The sequence below is a fragment of the Sceloporus undulatus genome, chromosome 6, assembly GCF_019175285.1.
Source record: "Sceloporus undulatus isolate JIND9_A2432 ecotype Alabama chromosome 6, SceUnd_v1.1, whole genome shotgun sequence".
Taxonomy (NCBI): domain Eukaryota; kingdom Metazoa; phylum Chordata; class Lepidosauria; order Squamata; family Phrynosomatidae; genus Sceloporus; species Sceloporus undulatus.
The window spans coordinates 96,046-106,015 of record NC_056527.1 but is presented as its reverse complement, the minus strand read 5'-3'; the positions used below and the strand labels follow the sequence as shown (position 1 = coordinate 106,015).

The window sequence follows — 9,970 nt, the reverse complement described above, 5'->3', positions numbered from 1 at the left end:
TGCAGCTCAACGTTGGGAAGCACGGAGGAAGAAGGTGGCGGAGTCTCCCGTTTGGCTGCCTGGCCCTCTGTCCCAGAGCAGGCTTTGACGGGGCATTCCTGCACGGCAGAAGCAGGCGGGGCTGGGGCCCTTGGGGGTCTCCTCCACCTCCAGGATTCCGTTTTACTGTTGGTCCAGTAACTGCTAATTCTGATATGGAAGGGAAGGGGCTCCTGCATCTTTCATAACAGAAGGGAAGATTGGACTATGGATTTAAATGCATTCTTTCAGGCATGGCTGTCCTTAGACAAATATAAAGGAGGTGATGTTCACTCGTCTCTTAATCCGTGATCTGTGTTTTTCATCAGGTTGTACTAAATTGTGATAGACTCTGTCTGTGTTGAAGGGTCTGGAAATCAGAAAGCCCTACCAGGATAGACTTAGGGAGATGCTGGGGATGTTTCGCCTGGAGGTGATACGATCCTAGCCCTGTTTGCATACTTGAAGGGAGGTCATATTGAGAAGGGAGCAAGCTTGTTTTCTGCTGCTCCAGAGACTAGGAGGCAATGGAGCAATGGATGCAAGCTCCAGGAAAAGAGATTCCATTTAAACCTTAGGAGGAGGAACTTCAACAGAGGAACACACTCCTTCCTCGGAGTTTAGTGGAGTCTCCTTCTTTGGAGGCTGGTTTTAAGCAGAGGCTGGATGGCCATCTGTCAATGAGGATGCATTGATGGAGAGTTCCTGCATGGCAGAATAGGAGTTAGGCTGGGTCAGGGCCCTTCTTGGGGTCTCTTCCAACTCGACTATTCTATGATTCTATGAAAAGAGAGTCTTCCTCGACATTCGGAGGAACTTCCTGAGAGTGAGAGCTCTCTCCCTCGGAGTCTGGTGGATTCGCCTTCTTTGGAGGCTGTTTTCAAACAGAGGCTGGACAGCCATCTCTCGGGGTACTTCGAGTGTGAGTTCCTGCATGGCAGAAGCCGGGATCGTCCGCCAGCTGACCTCTCTCCCCTCCGGCTTCCCTTCGGCCCAGGCTGCTCCGGCCAGACACGGGAGGGACTGGATCCAAGAGCGGCTGAGGGGCTGAGGGCTGGATGGCCCCGAGGGCTTCTTCAAGAGTCCATGAGCCTATGAACCCCGAGGCCCGATCCCAGTCAAACGCAACGCCAGGGTTCAAGGCGCTTCCTAGTCCCACAGTCCTTCGGTGCTGGTTCCCCAGAAGAGCCTCCTGCTCCGTTGCTTAGAAGGGGTCTGACACTCGAGTAGACCTCCTTCCCAGAAGGGCGCCTGGAGAGGCTGCCGCCCGTGGGCTCTTGAGCCGAGAAACCCAGGCGCTGCCCTCCTTCGAGGGTCTCCTTGGGAGCAGGAGTCCGAGGGCTGCGGTTTCCACCCGAGTTTTGAACGAGCCTCCCGAGGCGGAATAGGAAGGAAGGAGGCGCGGGGAGGTTTTCCCGACCGGCCCGGTCTAGGCCTCGCTCCCGGAGTCCTCCTTGTAGTGGCCTTTCGGCCTTTGCAGACCCACGGCGACCCGAACGCGGCTACTTTGAGCGGCTGGGCGAGGGCTCTGGCGACCGGGCTCCGGTGGCTGAGCAAGTGGGCAAGTCACACTCTCTCGGCCTCAGGAAGCCCCCGCCGAGCAAGAGATCTGCGACAGAGAGGGCAGCCCAGCGCCCAAACCTCTGCCCCACAGTGGCCCTAATCCCGGACAAATACCGGGCGTGGCCCAGGGCAAAGGCCCTTCCGATCCGGCCGAGGGCCCGGCGGGAAGCAGGCCCTGCTGCTGAGGCTGCTGGGTGCTGCAGTCCAGCAGAGCGACAGCGGGGTCGGCTCTAGCCTTGCTCCTCTGCCAAGGAATGGTCCGCAGCGCTGGCCAAGCCCCTCCTGAGACCGGGGCTGGGGGCTTGCTTCGGAGGAGAGGCCCCCATGCCCCCCCCCCGTCTGTTTGGGGGGGCTTCTCTCTCCGCGGCGGGGGGCCCCCCCCTCTGCGCCCCGCTTTTGCCTTATGGGGGGGGGAGTGGGGGCCGTAGCCGGGGCAGTGGCGGGAGGCCTGGGGCTCCTGAGCACGTGCAGAGGGCTGCCATCCAGGGCCTCCAGGTAGGCCGGTCCTTGGCCCTAATCCTAACGCCTTCCCCTTTTTCTCTCGCAGAAGGGAAGCTCTACAGCTCGGACGAGGAGAAGCTGGAGGGGCGGCCGGGCGAGGCCTCGGGCGGCAGCGAGCGGGAGGACGGCGAGAGCTCGGCGGAGAGCGGGGCCGGCGGGGCCGGGGCCGGCGGGGCGGAGGACCCTTTCCTGGGCGGCGGCGGCGGGGGCGGCGGCAGGGGCTGCTCTTCCTCTTCCTCCTCCTCCTCCTCGCCTTCCTCTTCCTCGGGTCCGAGGGCGGCCAAGGCCAGGCGGGGCTCGTCGGAGGGTCCCGGGGGCTCGGTCCCGCCTCAGCCTCCTCCTCCTCCTCCTCCTCCGCCGCCTCCGCCGCCGTCCTCCTCTTCCTCCTCGTCGGGCTCCCAGCCGGGGGCCAAGAGCCGGCGCCGTCGGACGGCCTTCACCAGCGAGCAGCTGCTGGAGCTGGAGAAGGAGTTCCACTGCAAGAAGTACCTGTCGCTGACGGAGCGCTCCCAGATCGCGCATGCGCTGAAGCTGAGCGAGGTCCAGGTCAAGATCTGGTTCCAGAACCGGCGCGCCAAGTGGAAGCGGATCAAGGCCGGCAACGTCTCCGGACGCTCCGGGGAACCCGTCCGCAACCCCAAGATCGTCGTCCCCATCCCGGTCCACGTCAACCGCTTCGCCGTCCGCAGCCAGCACCAGCAGCTGGAGCAGGCCGGGCCCAACCCCAACCCCAGCCGGCCCTGAAGGAGGGAAGGAAGGAAAGACCCCCCCCCCAAAAACAAAAAAGCACACGCGCCTCTTGGCAGTCAGAAGCCAATCCCCTTATTTATTCCCGGGTAAACGCCTGATGACCGCCCCCCGCCTGTATATACGCCTCCCTCCACACCCCACGACCCCCCCAGGTCGTGTCTCTGGTCTGTGGCCCAAGTGCTGCTGGTGTGACGATGGGGGGATGATGGCATAAAGCGACTTGTGTTCTATGGGAGACTCCGTGTCGGGGGGGCGGCCTTTTAAAACCCGGGTGGGGAAAGAGTGGCGTAATGGACCCGGCCCTGAGCAGACACCCACCGGTGGAGTGGTGGGGAAGGCCCTCCCCGGTGTTTGTGGCGAGAGGGGAGGGCTTGGTAGGTCTCTGGATAAGGGGAGAGAAGGGGTACCCGGGCCCCGTGCCCCCCCCCCCCGGTCTGTGGAGCTATTTTTGCTGCCATGAGTGATGTAAGAGCCGATTGCGGGAGCTGCACGACCCTGCCTCTCGTTCGTCCATCTGGACGGTAGTAGGGGGGGGAGGGGGCGACGAGGTTGCCCTTTTAAAGACTCAAAGGATTAGAACGGAGGTGGAAGGTTCCAAGGCTGTCTTGATCCGGAAAGACCCACAGTGTCAAGACCAAGGAAGTGCGGACTTTGCCGGCAATCAAAAGAAACCAGGGCGGGGCCCTCCCCCCGCTGCCAGGACGAAGGAACTGGTCCAGGCGAACCGGCGGCGGCCGCCCAGCCCCCGGAGGGCCTTGGCTTGGGGGCTTGCCAAGCGTGTGACCCCGCCCTGCCCCCTGAGGAGGCCTTTGGGTGGTTCTAAAATGATTAGGTACATGTGGTGTAGGCATCTAGTAGTAATGGCACGAGAAAATGAAAAAAAAAAATGGCACTGTGGGAGAAGCAGTAAAGGGCACAACAAAGGTCTACTAAGGTAAGGGAGAGGTTGGTGGTGGGTTGCGCTGTGGTGTGTGGAGAGGATGGACCGAGAAAAGATGAGAGAGGGAGGTGGGGCTACTACGCTGCGTCAGGTCAAGGAAGCGGGAGGGAAGGGGGAAGGGTGTGGGGCAGGCCAACGCTATCCCAGAGGCTATGTAATGGCGGGCTTACGTGATGTGTCTTCTCAGTGTGGTCTTGAAGAGACTGATGCGCGGCAACTCTCAGACCCCACCCCTGTCCAATGGCCCCGCGCTGTCGCCCTCCGCCCCAACGCGGTCTTGAGTACCACCCCCAGGCGGAGTGATTGCCTGCTTCTGTTCCAGTGAGCTTGGGGGGCGGCGGCAGGGGGCGAGGTAAAAAGTTATAAATGGGAGAGGGCCGGCCCTCAAACAGCCGGGGCGGGGGCGCGAAGCACCTGGGGAATACGGAGTCAGCCAGAGAGGGGTGGGGCGGCACGGCACGCCCCACAATGCCGAGGCACAGCGCCGCAGCTGGCCAGAGGGGCGGGGGATCAGCCGGGAGCCGCAAGCAGCTGCAAATAGACGAGCGGCAGGCGTTCTCTCTCCCCGGAAACAAGGTCTGTGGCCGGAGGAGGGAGTGTATGTTAGAGATGGGTAGGGGGTAGAAGAAAAAGGGGGGAGGGGGAAAAGACAGGAGAGACGAGAGGGGAGGGGGGCACCGGGGGTAAGGGGAGGTGGAGAGAGGCGGGGGGGGATGGGGGTGGCGGGAAGGAGAATAGAAAAGAAGGGGTGGTGGTGCGGCTAAGCGGTTGTGGGATCAGAGACGAGGGCATCGGGCGCCGACGTGTGGGGGCTCGCTCCGCCGCTCCCAAGCGGCGTAGTGGCCGCAAGCGGGGGGGTGTGTGGTGTGGGGATGAGGGCCAACGCGCATAACGCTGCGCCGGAGGCACTCTGGGCAGGCGCACCCCCCCCCCCCATCGTCCACTGGCTCCTTGGGGCAAAATGGCTCTTGTGAACACGCTTTTGGCGGGGATGCAATCCCATCCAGAAGATGACACCGCCCCCTCGGAGGACATGCAGCAGGGGGAGCCCTTTCCCTGGGGGCTCATCCATCCCTAGAGCAGCGGAGCCACCCCCCCCCCTTTTCCCACGTATAGGTCAGGAAGTCCAGCGGGGGGGGGTGTCCTTTGGGGGCCCTCATTGTTTCCCTGTCCCACCTCATCGCCCCCCCCCTGCCCCCCCACCCCCTTACACCAAGCTGTGTGGTCTGAAGGAGAAGGCATGCCTTTTCTTTTTTGGCGCTTTCCATTCTGCGGCCGCAGTCAAGGGTCCCTCTCAGTTCGTGCACCCACATGGACACCGCTGTGACACAGGAGCAGGCTCCAAGACCTTATTTACATACTATCATATAAATATTTTCCAATTAAATCTTATACACAGGGGACTGGATGGGGGGGGGGGGAGCACATCTGAGGTGGGGGTCACCAGTGAGCCCCATCCAGGCCAGAAAGGCCTCATTCGGACGGGTATGGGTCTTCCCCTTCCTGGCAAAAGGGGGCGGGGGTCAGGGAGTGGAGCTGCCCAGGCTTCTCTTCTCTCGGGGGGCACGTGCGGTCCATTCCTTTTCCAGGGTGCTCACTAATTCCTGGGCCCCCTGCTGTGGTGTAGTCTGGGCCCCCAGCCCCCTCCTCATGTCCTCAGGCACCGTGGGCAGCGAAGGCTGACTAGCTCCCTTTTCTTGCTGACTTGGGCCGACCCCCTCCTGATAGTGGACAGTGGGTGGGAGGGGGGGCCTTCAGTGTGGTGGCTGGGCAGGGGGCTCGGGAGCAGGTCGAGGCGGCATTGTTGTTGTGTTGCCCGGGGGAGCTGTGGTCGGGGGCCCGTCGGTTGCCAGGGGCGGCCTCGCTGGGGCACCCCATGCTGGAGCCAGCTTTCCACACATTCCTGCTGCCGGCGCCGGCATAGGCCAGTGGGTCTGCCCCTGGGCGTCCCGTCTTTTGCATCCACTCCGTACTGTGTGGCCAGAGAGAGAGAGTCAGTCAGAGGAGTCGGAGGATGCCAACCCCTTTGGTCCCCGTGTGGGGGTGGGTGGTTGGGCCCTCCTTTTTTACCAATGAGGGCTGCGTGAAGACCACATTTGCCATGAGCAGGCAGAATGCTAGAGCGTCCGGCCGTTCTCCGTCCCGTACGTTCTTCGTTTTGATTCCTCCTTGTTGTGCCATGTGCCAGGATGAGTGACCACTGCCCCGCTAGTGTCGTCCTCCCCACGGCCCGGAGCAACTGCTGCCCAGCGTCACTTCTCGAGGGTGCAAGGGACCAGGAACTCTTTTTTTTGCTTCTGCTCGTTTACTTTTGCCCTGATACATTTTGATGAGATCTTTTCTTTTTCTCTTGCACGGCCTAGAGAGCAGGGTTCATGCAGGTTTAGTACCCCTCCTTGTCCTTGGACAAAAATAGCCCAGGACTCCTGGGAAGCAGCACTCCATCCATTTCCCTGCCCCCCAGAAAGGCCGGCTGTCTGGGCCCACAGCAGTGAGCGGTCCTGGGGAGAGCAGCAATGCCGAAGAAGGACGACATGTGGGGGTGGCAGCTGCGGTATCGTGGCTATCTCTTCTGACGGCACAAAGGCTGCTGGTTGCCAGGGCCTGATCGATGCTGCTGAACCCGCTATTCTTTGCTGCCCATTCTTTCCATTGCCTCTCGCACAGAGTCATCAATGAACAGCGGCTGGCCATGCGCTAGTTGCCCTTGCCCCCTGACCCCTTTATTCTCTCTGATAGGGAGGGAGAAAAGGCTCTTGTTTTGGGTGTCCCAAATGACGAGTTGAGGACGGTCAGCCAGGCGATGGGAAAGAGCCCCTCATGGTTCAAGTATTACCCTTCCTCTCTTTGCACTGGGACTGGGGGCTGCCTCCCTGTTTGTCTTGGCACCGCATTTCGCTCATCCTTGCTCAATCCCCAGCCACTTTGGGTGGTGTGGGGAGCAAAGGGACTCGTTGTGCCCAAGCAGCTGTGTGGCCAGCAGCGGATTAGTCAAGACCAGCTTGCCTTCAAAGCAGCGAGGACAGATTCTTTCCAGAGCAGCATCTGGGGGTGCATGGGTTTGGGGCCTGCATTTTCATCACCAGAGGGCTTTGCTTTTTTTTCCCAGCGGGGCTGTATAGCAGTAGCTCTGGGTTTAGCTCCTCGGAGAAGGGGTGCGCTGGCAGCCCCCTTGGGATTTTTCCGATTCACAATGGCGGTTTCCTGGCCTGTCGGGAGGTGTTCGCAGCTGAGCCAAAAGCTGTAAGCTTGAGTCCCGGATCGCCCCGGCGGCACCCACTCCCAGTCCTTCCAACCCACAGTGGTCCTGAGATTCCAGGCGAAAGGGGTCTCTGTTCCCCTCCACACCCATTGGGCCCCCCTTGCAGCCTCAGCCTTTCCAACTTCATTTTAGCCCCCTCCCCAAGCCGAATAGCATCTTCTCCCTCCTACTTATAGTTCCTTTCCTCTTTTTCCCAACTGTTGATTTTATCATTTATGTTTTATATTGTAATTTATTTATTTGTTTCTATTTGGCTTTGACAGTTGGAGGGGATACATTTTTAATTGGATTTGATTGTGTAACATATTGTTTTTTTCTGATTCCTTTGGTAAAAGGCTGGCTATAATAAATTGTATTATATCATCATTCTCATCATCATTCATCCTTCTCCTTCATTTGCCATAGCTCCTGGCACTTGCAAACCCTCATCACATACTGGCGATAAGCAGCCTTGAACTGGTAGCGGGAGGCCCTTGGGATTCCCCTACACATCTGCTTGGGGGGAGTGAAAGCCCCCAATGAGCATCCCCCTCAGGTCTGAGCTTGCGCTTGTCCCCACCCCCGGTTCATTCTAGTTCACCTGATGCTGTCTGGCCCTAGGGTGGGGGTCGTTCTCCACGGCCCCCTCCCAGACGTAGTTTGCCACCGTGTTGCAATGCTGTTCATCACCATCACCAGCTCCCACGGCCAGTCGTCCAGGTCCAGAGAGCGGCGCCGCGAGAGGTGGGTGCCCACGTTGCGGTGATGCCCGAGCACTCGATACATATCAGGGCCCCCAGGTTCAGGTTGCCAGTCCGGTTGCGATTGACGGACGGGTAATGCTTGGCCATGGCAGATGCGCCGGTCCTGGCCCACGGCAAACCCTCCCTTGCCTCTCGCTTCCTGGGCCACCAGACAAACCCCCTTTTCGACTCCCTGTTCTGTCCCTCAGGCACCTTTCACGCTCCTTGTTGTGCTGTTGCACTGTGAATCTGTGAAGAGAGCAAACGCCCCCCTTCCATGTTTTATTTAACCTCAGCCCCCCCCCCCCAACTCACGGGTGCATCGCCGTCCACGCAGAAGCTTATTCCCCCACCGTCCGATCGATGCAGACGCGTGCGTCACCATGGCCACCCAGCCGCCTGAAGGATACAGCCGGATGCCTGTTAGTGCGTTGGCAGCGGGATGGCCTTTCCTATTTAGTACCACACTGCCAACCTCCTGACGTGACTCTTCATCCCCCCAATTGTCCCCCCTAGACAGCGTGGCTTCAATCCGTCCACCACCACCTCTCCTCTCTCTCCTGCTGAGAGCACTGAGGCATGCTCAGAGGCCTCTTTTTTGGGTCCTGTTGATGGGCCCAGAATGACCCTCTCCTGCCCTGTCATCTTCCCCAGTGAACCTGCTGGTCAGGGGCCAGCCCTCACCCCCCTTTTCTGGCCCACCTTTGTTCTTGCTGCTCTCACGCCTGGCTGGCCAGGATCTGGTCTCGATGGCTTTGACCCAGAGCTCCCGCTGTCTGCTTGTAGAGCCTCGAAAAGCACATTGGCCCCGTCGCGCACAATGATGAACTCAAGGATCTTCTTTGTTCTGGGGGGGTGGGGAGTATAGATAGAGGGTCTATCTTGATCGACTGTCTCTCCCCTTTGTGTCCATCAATCATTTTGCTTGTTGCATGGGCGACTCTTGTCCAAATATGGGCCAGCCTCTGACCCCCCTCCAGCCCCCTTCTTGGCTACAGTGGCCCTGAGGTTTCTGGGGGCTGCCTGCTTACTCTCAGCCCTCCTTCTTTCTTTCGGCACAGATGTCACCAAGGAAGCTAGAGGAGAGCCCTTGAAACAGCACCTCTATGTGGCGGGGAGCCCCACCCCCTAGAACCACAAGCACCCCCCAAAGTGAAGGTTTTCAGGTGTGCGGCACACCTGCCCTCCTTTGCCCCTTGGTGCGTCTGGTTTGCCATGGGGGGAGGGGGGTTTTTTGTATTCTTTTAGGGGGACTCCATTCCCCTCCGGTTCTGATCCTTCCGTACTTCCTTTGGGCCTAGTGTAACACCTCTCCCCCCAATTCATTAGCTTCAGTGACTGCCCACTGCGAAATTAGAGAGCACTTGGTTATTTTTGATGAGAGGCTGGGTTTGTGTTGTGGTGGGGGTGCTGTCATGCTGCTGGCTTGGGCAAAGGAGGAGGGTTCTGTGCTGTGGGTTGCGGAGGTGCTCTGTCTGGGATGGGAGGCTGGCCAGGGCGCGGCCGTGGGAGCCGAGCGAGCAAGCCACCCCCTATGATGGGTTTTTGATGTGTTTTGCTCCGCCAGCTCTGACGGACCTCCCCCCAGTAAGCCAGGCAAGGCACACTGCTTCCACTGTGCCGCTGTCTGCCTTACTGGGTGTTAATCCTGTGACCTCCTCGTTCTTCGGTGCACAGCCTCCACCATGAGAGGACAATTTTAAGGCACCGTCAAAGTGAGGAGTGGTGTGCCACCCCAACACCAGCACCAGGCTGCTATGCCAGGTCATAGCCCACCCCCCGTATTGCACACATAACGCATGAACCCCTTCCCACGCTCCCCGCTGTACAGACCATCAGGATGGAGGGGAGGAATGGACGCCCCCTTTCTTGGAGACCCCTCTTCCACTGCGTTGGGGGACCCCTCAGGCTTTTACTGACCACTCATTGCCAGAGGCCGCCCGGTTCCTGCCCACTCCGCTTCACCCATGCACCCTCACCTGATAGGGGGGTACTAGTTGATGGGCTGGGGAGATGCTGCCCTGCCTGCTCAGTGCCTGTCGCTCCCCTGGCACTTTTTGCTTCAGTTTCCTCTTGCACCCGCCCCTTGCCCTCGCCTACCCGTCCCAGAGCACACTCCAGGGCGGTTGGCCCCTTCGGTATTACATGTTCACTGTTTGCCGCTGCTGCCTCATTTTGCAGCTCATTAAACCCAAGATTCCTAACCTGTATTAG

General features: G+C 59.9%; 1 protein-coding gene across 2 annotated transcripts in view; it reads right to left on the bottom strand.

Annotated features, from left to right (window-relative positions):
• The window catches only part of TMUB1 (transmembrane and ubiquitin like domain containing 1), a 162,211-nt gene that overhangs the window by 134,165 nt on the left and 18,076 nt on the right, over positions 1 to 9,970 (bottom strand). The gene's annotated exons all lie outside the window — the stretch shown is intronic.